Source organism: Syzygium oleosum, unplaced genomic scaffold (assembly GCF_021117445.2).
Source record: "Syzygium oleosum isolate NSW1041296 unplaced genomic scaffold, Sole_v2.1 Sole_v2.47, whole genome shotgun sequence".
Lineage (NCBI taxonomy): Eukaryota > Viridiplantae > Streptophyta > Magnoliopsida > Myrtales > Myrtaceae > Syzygium > Syzygium oleosum.
The window spans coordinates 510,820-520,341 of NW_026607531.1; the positions used below are offsets into that span (position 1 = coordinate 510,820).

Sequence of the window (9,522 nt, forward strand, 5' to 3'; positions counted from 1 at the left end):
ATTGCCGGCTTCAAGGCAAAGCCATTTGGGTAATTACAACCGTAAGAACTTTTGTAATTTCTTATCATATTGAAATAATCGTGGGCATGGAGCTTGCTAAGATCGAGCCAGCCCAATCGACTAGATATGCTAAATCATCGGGTTTTGACAAGTCATTTTTTTTCTCTTGGGTTCCACCTATTTAGTCATTCAAGCACGATTAGATTTTCATCGATTTTACATAAAATGTACATTTTTTAAACCATAAACTGGTATTTTTTTTTTTGGTCACTAACCATAAACTGGTATAGGCAAGAAACTTTAGTCCTGGTGCCGAATCTTTACACTCATTTTGCAACCTGCATTGAGAGAGAGCATGACTTGTCAAATTCTATACACAAAAGGGTGCTTCGAATTTCTCGGCAAAATTCGCTTCGACATCGAATCCTAGATTTGGCTCATATTGAGATGTCGAACATATTCTTCACCAAGTTGTCCGTCTAATTCCGCAACTTCTATGGCACTTTGTATGTCCAAACTCCGATTCTCATACTTGCCATACTATATGGATGGTGATGGGTCTCGGCTGGTTTTGGGGAGTTTGAGAGGGCAAGAGGGCAAGAGGACAAGGGAAAAACCGGCAAGTTGTCGCAGTTGCAAATCTCGATCACGTAACCATCCGGGTCACGGAAGAACAACCGATCGACTTTGATGTTGCCTTCTTCAACGACTGTGGTCACGTACTCGATGTTCATCCCTTCAAGCTTCTTCATCACGAGCTTCATGTCGGAGCACTGGAAGGTGAAGTGGTTGTCCCTGGGATCTATCACCCCTTTTTCAATATAATTTCAACATTTGATGACCCAGAGTGTGTCATGTTGAGATGGGTTATCGCTAAATGCAATATTACACTTTTCAAGATACTTTCAACATCCAAAGATTCTAGATGTTTCACATTAAATATGTTGACATCGACAGTGGCTAAAAATTTGGTAGAACTCACGTAATTGAGGATAAGAAATTGTAAAATGTTGACAAATGTCACTTGTGACGAGGGAGGTAAGGAGGGGGCATGGAGCGGCTTTTCAATCAATTGAAGTACATGCAGCTTGATGGGTTGACAGAGTCGAGATGTTTTAGCTCAAGTGGATACACTTGGATGTTCCCTCCCTTGAAAGATATCATCGCGAGGGGATGTCCCGGCATGAAGTTCTTCTCTAAGAAGGGACCAATAGACGCGCCAAATCTGGAGAGAGTACATGTATCAACAACAACGTGAATTCGAAAGGGGAATCTCGACATCACCATCCAAAATAGGTTTGAAGAAATGATATCCATTAGTTATCAAATTTTGTGCAATTGGGTGATTTGGATCACCAATTAAGTAATTGCTTTTGGCCAACTAAGAGTTTACGTTAAATGATGAATCGGAGATGATTGGAAAATGGTACGGCGAACTTAATCCCATCAAGTCATCTTGGCAATTAAAATCACTAGTGGTTAGATAAACGTTCATCATTGATTAATATTATTCCATCCAAATTGATGCTTGTTTTAGACAATACCGAGAAGATTGCAAGTGCGCGATTGCGAGTGGCTAAAAAGAAATATGTGATCTTCGAAGGCAAGAGGCTGTGGAAGGAACTCGGGTACTGCCTTCCTTCGTGACTTTGGACTTGGTCAATTCCCCAGAAGTTGACGCGAATGCGAAATAAAGATATCTTCGAGCAACACCTCCTCCAAGAAGCCCCCGAAGCCAGCCGCCCAGGCCCCCTCTCCACCACCTTGCACTCGGCCGTCGTCATCGGCGCGCGAGCAGATCACCCGATTCGATTCCTCCGATACCGCGACGGATGACGCGAACCGCAAGAACCTGCTGCTTATCACGCCGAAGCCCAAACAAGTGGGCGTCCGTCCCGCCAAGAAGATGAATGAACCTCGACCTGCCTCTCCACTTTATGCTCTTTGCGTGCAGCTGGTTTTCTGCTCCTTAGATGGCTTCTCATTTCATATCAATTTGTTATCTATTCACACCTGGTATTCATTTTAAAAAGCTTTATGGTGGCTGAGCCACTCAATATCTAATTTCTTTTTTGCTCCCTGTAGTGTTCATTTGCCACCGAGACCTTTAGCATTGGTTTGAATATGCCTGCAAGGACCGTCGTGTTCACAAATGTTCGAAAGTTTGATGGGGGTAAGTTTAGATGGACTTGTAGTGGAGAATGTATTCAAATGAGCGGCCGAGCTGGTCGTCGAGGTATTGACAAAGGTGGGATCGCCATTCGTTTGGTAGATGAAAAGTTGGAACCTTCCACTGCAAAGATGATGCTTAAAGGAAGTGCTGACAGTCTGAACAGGTATATTTAATTCTGCCGTGAGTTTTGGTGTTGGAACTCTCGTTTGCTAACGTAAATGTAACAGTTTGTATAAATAGTTTCAGAAATCCCTCATGCTTCAGTGTTTTTCTATCGCGTGGCTAATGACTAGTAGATTGTTATTTCCAAAATTGATTGCACATTCTGTTTATTACATACTCTCTCATTCCCATTGAATAGAGTTTGGCTCTTGTGCCTGTGATATTTTCAATCTGATAATGCCGCGTTTAACTGAAAGGATTTGTTTCTGCAAGTACTTTTTTTAAACCTGGTGTCAGAAGCTTGTCGTTTTGGCGCCTGCTGGAGATCTCTGTTGACGCATGTTTCGCTCGTGCTTCAGTGTGTTTCATTTAAGTTACAATACCCTTTTAAATCAAATGCATTGTGAGGATGGTGACCCACCGAGAATTTGCTTCAAAATTCATTTTATCAGTTTCAAGCAGACAGTGCCATTCCTGATCTTCAGGCGAGTTTTTAGTGTAAAGTATGCCTCGGTATATATATTTCTTATTATTTGTTGAGTATCCCTAGGGTGTTTGCTAGTGGTACTGTCATTTGGGAACCTATGCTCTATATGGACGTATTAGTTCAATTTAATTGTGGGTAGCACGTTATGCTCAGCCTATATTAACAATTTTCGGACTGATACGTTTTATTTTTCATGTGGGGGTAAGGATGGATGTCTCATTTGGTTGATCTTTGATTGACATAGCGTCAGAATTGGCGAGTTCGTTCTGCTTACTAATCAGTCTGAAATTTGAGGGTCTTAATGCTTGATGTCCTTGTTCACGGGACCATTCGTACATTTGCATGGTAGATGGTTATAGTTGATCCCAAACCTGAAAGTTTATCTTGGTAACGAGAAAAAGGAATGAATTAGTCCTCATTAGTATTCGTAGGTCATGCTGAGAATCAGAAAAAGGAAAAGGAAACTCCTTCATGTGGTGCTACTTCCAAACGTTTAAGTTTAGAATAGCAAGAAGTTCTGATAGTAGCATTTTCCCAATGTTTGACTCTGTTTTCAAGGATCAAAGACTAGATCAGTTAAGTCTTGATACATGAGTGAATGTAGAGAGAGGTGCATTGAAACTGATAATCGATACTACAAGCAGAAGGAACCATTCTGGGGACTGATGTACTAGAGCAATTTGTTTGACGACACTGTTATTATTCATAAAAACTGTACCGGAGTCCAAGTAATTGGTTGTTACTACCATTTAATGTGAATGCTACTGCTAATTTGGTGTTATCGAGGCACTGACCTATCACAAACTTTTTAAAATAGCTTGAACTTTAATCATATAGTGCACATTCTGCTATTGATCTCAGCTTTTCTTTTGAAAAGCTTGTGTTCTTGCTTGTTTATGGATATAGTTTATTTACGTTTTTTTCCCATGAGCCAACTTATGTTTGATTGACTGCTTTTGAAATGATTAATGGATCTCAATTTGTATATGGATAAGTTGATAATGCAAAGTGGCATGAAGCTGAAGGGATGTTGTATTTGCAGAAACAAGGAAAGGACGTTGAAGAAGAGAGGGACTCAAATGTTATTGAAAAAGAAGAAAGTTTGAAGAGCTATTATGATCTGTTACAGCAATACAGGAGTTTGAAGAAAGATGTCCATGACATTGTGCTCTCTCCAAAGTATAGCTTGCCCTTCTTGCAGCCCGGTCGACTGGTGAGTATTGAGTGCACTACCAGTGATAAAAATGGCTCATCTTTCTCGACGGAGGACCAGATGACCTGGGGGTTATAATCAATTTCGAGAGGGTGAAAAGCGCTTCAGAGGGTGAGTAACACAGGATTTTTGTGAAAGTGTTGCTTTCTTCTGCAGATATCTCACTATGTATTTGTTATGCATTATCCAGATAGTGGAAGCACAAAACCAGAAGATTCAAACTATAAAGTTGACATTCTGACAAGTTGTGTCATGAGCCGAGATGGAGTTGCAAAAATTCGATAAATGCTGTCCCACTGAAAGAGCCTGAGAACCGGCTGTTGTTTCTGTCCCTCTTTCCCAGGCATTGCCCTTATCTGCATCCATATTTTGTTCTCTCATTTTTCATTTTGCTTGTTGGTGCTCATGATGATTTGCTTTTGTAATTGCCTTTTGCCTGTTGAGATCTTGTTAGCTGACATTCCATTCTCAAGCAATGTCTGTTGTTAGCTCATTTTCATGTCCATAACCAACAGATTAATCGTCTAAGTAGTGTTCGTTTGATCATACCAAAAGATCTTTTGCCATTGGAAGTCCAGGAAAACACTTTGAAGAAGTTCTTTCAAGATTTGCAGAGGAGGGGGATGCCGCTCTTAGATCCTGAAGAAGACATGATGGTATAAATCTTTAGTAACCTGTTTGGTTCTATATTTTGGGTAGGTCAACAAAAGTAGGGTGTGCAGACCTTGTACAGAAAAACAATCGCATGACATGAGATCTATGTTGGCTTTAACATCTGCAGATTGCTGTCTTCTTTGCCTGATACTTTTGCCATACTACCAGAAAAATCCCAAATACTACTTTAGTGAATGCCAACGAGAAACTGCCATATCTCAATATCTGCTTTCTCGTCTCCTCTTAAGGAGACCTTGCCCTTTCCTTCCCCTCTTTAAGTTAACTTGTTGCCACGGTCTGTATGAAGAGGAATCCTGAAACTCCTTTTTTTGACTTGGTTTGTGCTGGCATATGTGGGTGTCTTTTTCTTGGGGCTTTATATCTTGTACGATTGTCTATGGGTTATGACTGCCCTTACCTTATTTGCTGGCAGTTTTCCATATAGGATATAGATAGTCCTACCTTTTATATATAGGCAACTAAAAGCAGTTATTTAGAACCCGACGGATATGATATGCATCATAATATTACTGTGGTCATCATCCTTGAGGTTGTGTTGCTTTCATTATGTCATAAGATGCCATATACATCTGCAAGGACAGCTTACACTGCCAAATTAGCTTACTTATCATTTATTTGTTTTGTTTCATGTTGCATTTGCTTTGTCTTTTTCAGGTCCAGAGTGACTCGTATAGAAAGGCGGTTTGGAGGATAGAGGCCCTAGAAGCCTATTTGACAAGCATGAGATTGCAAAGTCTCCACTTATTGAAGAGAAGCTCAGAGTGTTAAACAGGAAGCGAGAGCTGACAGCCAAGATTAGCTCAATTAAGAAAGCCATGCTTTCGTCCTCTGTATTGGCATTCAAAGGTGAACTTAAAGCGCAAAAGCGGGTTCTTCCTAGACTGGGGTTTGTATTCTTTTACCATCTTTGCCGTTTTGATTTTTTTTCCTTTCGTAAAAATGTCTTTCTGGCTCTTTGTGATGGCGTCCAGTATCTTTAGAAGCTTAAAAGTTATTTTATATGGATCCTAGTCATTTAGGAAGGAAAATCATTTTCTATGCTGAGTTGCATCTAATTATTGGTCCCATCATATCCTTAAAAAAGCGGCTCTAAATGAGCTTGACAAACTTTCATGATAGTTTATGTAACCTTTTTCTTTCTTCTGTTTGTTTGCCTTCAATTTGTTGCTTTCAGGTTGCTTACAATATACTTTAATTCAAAATTTAATTTTGCTTATCGTATGTACCCATATGCGATGCTTTGAGAATCATTACATGTGGAGAGGTGTTGCTGGCATAATTTAGCCGGATGTGCAAGCGATTGCTCTGGTGACATGACTGTGAGCATACTTTGTACGTAGCACATGAGGACTTTCCAGAGTATCTTTTCATTGATCATATAACTTGAACAGAAAGCCAGCTTGACTTTAAGCAGACCATCCCCCATCTTCTCAAACACGATTAATGCAGGATGTGGGCAATGGTGTTCTCCTATGGTATTGCTACCATTATTTCCTGAATTCATGTCAAATTTATCTTCGATTGTTTTTTTTTTTTTTGCAGCTCATCTCCTATAGGCGCATGTGTTTGTTTTTGCAGTCATTGTTGGCCTTCTGGTTTATGATGATTTATGGGTACCTATCAAAGTTCTTTATGTCATTGCTGTATCTTTGTTATGAAGTGGAGACCGGCTTCTTTCTTAATCCTGGGTGTGAAATTCAGCAGAATGCTAAGTAAAGCTGTCTATAGGGGACTGGGTTTGGGGTGGGAAAATGGAAGAAAAAGATCGGTGGTGTGAATGCTCTATGTATTTGTGTTTGGTTGTATTAGCAGTGCCCTTTTCCAATATTGAATATTACTGAGATTTTATTCAACTTAGTTTCCACCTTCAGAAACTCTACTACAGCATTTAATGCTTGACTGTACTTACTGTAGATATATAACAAGTGATGACGTAGTTGAGTTGAAGGGGAAGGTTCCCTGCGAGATCAGTAGTGCAGATGAGTTGATCCTGACAGAGCTAATGTTTAACGGTTTTCTAGAGGATGTGAAGGTGGAAGAAACGGTGTCCCTACTCTCTTGTTTTGTATGGTGGAAGAAACTTCAGGATGCTACAAAGGCAAGGGAAGAACTTGACTTGCTTTTTTCGTAAGCAAGATACGGCTCGGAGGGTTGCCATAGTACTGCTTGAATGCAAGGTATCAATGGTTCTTCTTCATTAAATAAATAGTGGTAAACGTGATTGGTTACAGAAATTTTCAGTAAAAGTACATTGGGTGTGTGCAAAAGTTATATCTACTCTTTTCGTGAGTGCCTGCTGTCATCTGCTTGTGCTAACATGAGTAAGTTCTTTTCCCCGTGGCTGGCCTTGCGCATTTATATTCTTACTGGACATTTCGTTGTAGGGTAAAAGGGACACGCTACTTCAAGTGTCCTTCACTTGATGGTGCAATGGTCAGACCAGACAAAGTAAAGGTGCAGCGACTACTATAGTTCAATGGTGTTATCTTATCTGATACATGAAACATAGCGTTACTGCTACTACTAGGAGTAAATTATTAGCCAATTGTGGAACTGGAAAAATTGCGAAAAGTGAGGCATCATTTCCTATGGATGTCTGCACATCTCTCTTGAAATATATTCGTTGCATTCGAATTTATTGTTCACGCTTTGAGACATGTATTTTATGTGCGATGCAACAACTTCCAAGTGTCCCGTTTTCTTCCTTCAGCGATTGGTAGAAATGCTTGAGAAAATTCCAAAAGAAAGTGGCCTTGTTAACCAGAGTTGGGTTCTGTTGCCTTTGCACGGGTGAACTGTAACTGTCCTTAAACTTGAATTTTCTCATCATTATGTGGATTATAGATTGGGGACTACCCTAAACGAGATAGTTTTGAGGAAGATGAGATATATGCACGCATATGCAGTGGGTGTTTCTGTTTCTACGTAGTATTTTTTTGCAGTTTGCACTATGTAAGTTGTCTTTCAGTTTTTCTGGTGCTGATAACAATTTAAGTGTATCCAGCCTAAAGCCACAAATATCGTCAACAATAGCTTCCACAATAGTCTCCACCTCTCATCCTCTGCATTTACATCAATATTTAACCCTTCTAATTAAGATGAGGCCGAAAGAGTGCTTTGAGGAATCAATGCATTCGCTTTCTCCGATTTTGTGCCACAATTTCTGCGTGGACGAAAAGATAATGTCTCAGCAAGTGAACTTTGTTTGCTTCGCAACTTCCTTTGAAGTTCTCCAATTTTGGAGATAACACCCTTAATAGCTCATAATGATTTAAGAATAGTCTTTTTAGATGGCTTAATTTGAATAGGCTCTGGCAAGGACTTGATCCGAGTTTGAAATAAATTCAGGATTTCGAGGTAAATTCAGGATTGCAAGAGCAGGCAAGCAATCAAAGAAAGATGGTCTAATGGTTCTGAGCTTGCAAATTTCAATTTAGAAACAATTCCAAGAGTTCGGGACACTGAGAATTCTCGGGTAACTCAATCGACCGATCTTTTCATCAAGTTTCTGTGCAACTCCACCATCGTGTGAACTTCAGAGGTTCCATCAGTCCTAACATAACGACCTTTCTGCTATATTCAGGTGAATTGGACTTCATGTCGTTAGAACATATCTCACGTTCTTCTACCTAGTGTAGTGGCTCGAGCTGAAAGGATTCATCAAAGGTACCTAATGAGTAAAGATCCATTAATTCTTCCCATTGATGAATAATTCTAATACACAAATAAACTAGTGTCTCAAACAACACATTAAGATCGGGAAAATTATCCAAAAAGTCCCAAACCTATTATACGGCAGTCAGTTCAGTCTTAAACTCTTCAAGTTAGCAAATTTAGTCCAAAACCTTTTGATAATTTATCAATGTACTTCTCTTGCTCAATTTTGGTTGGGAAATGTTTACGTGGATACCTAATCAGTAACGGCCATCCAAAGTGGCACAGCCAGCTCTGACGTGAACAATTCTAAAAACTTTTTAAAAAATTTATGAATTTTTATTTATTTTAATTTTTTCCTTTTTATTTTCTTTTTCTTTTTTGCCTTTATAGATTTCCAGTCGGCGACGGCCAATGCCCTTGCCGAGATCCAGGGGAGGTCGCGGAGGCCCTTGCCTGTGACCAACGAGGTTTGCTCGCCGTAGCCGGGGCCCTGGCGAAATCCAATGAAGGAAAAAAGAAAAGAAAAGAAAAGAAAATGAAAAAAAAATTCAAGAAATTTAAAAAAAATTGCGAAAATCGTCCACATCAGCACCGGTCGTGTCATATCACGTAGGACAGTTGGCGCTGATTGAGTATCCATGTAAGCATTTCTCGGTCAATTTTGGTCAGGAGGGCTATATTGATAAATGGTCAAAAGGTTTGTGATTAAATTGGCAAAAATAAAAAGTTTACTCCTGAATTAGCCGATGTAAAATAGGTTTAAGACTTTTGGAAATATTATCCCCATGAAGATCCCAACCAAAAACCGTAACTAGCATGTTGGGAAAATCCCCTATGTTATTTTGGAGATAATCAAAGGCTACTAATGTGTTTATTGATTGAGTAGTACTAGGTGATATATACACAAGCCACAGCACAAATGATGTTATAATTATTTTCGGGTGTGATCCTAATATGTTGAGTGGTCTGTCACAATCGACAATACTTTGTCGATGTGGAAGGATTATTGCCAATATCTATACCTGTTAAATGGGTCGGGTTTGGGTCGGGTCATAAATTGTCCGATCCAAATTGACCCATTAACCTGTTTATGACTCATTTATTTGTAATGTAAATATTTCTACCCATACCATACCCAACCCATACCCAACCCAT

At 39.6% G+C, this 9,522-nt stretch overlaps 2 pseudogenes; one reads left to right on the forward strand and one right to left on the reverse strand.

Annotated features, from left to right (window-relative positions):
- The first annotated feature begins 1,051 nt into the window (after window positions 1–1,051).
- Window positions 1,052–7,133, forward strand: LOC115688006 (DExH-box ATP-dependent RNA helicase DExH9-like; annotated as a pseudogene).
- Window positions 7,134–7,567: 434 nt separating this feature from the next.
- Window positions 7,568–9,522, reverse strand: LOC115688005 (uncharacterized; annotated as a pseudogene).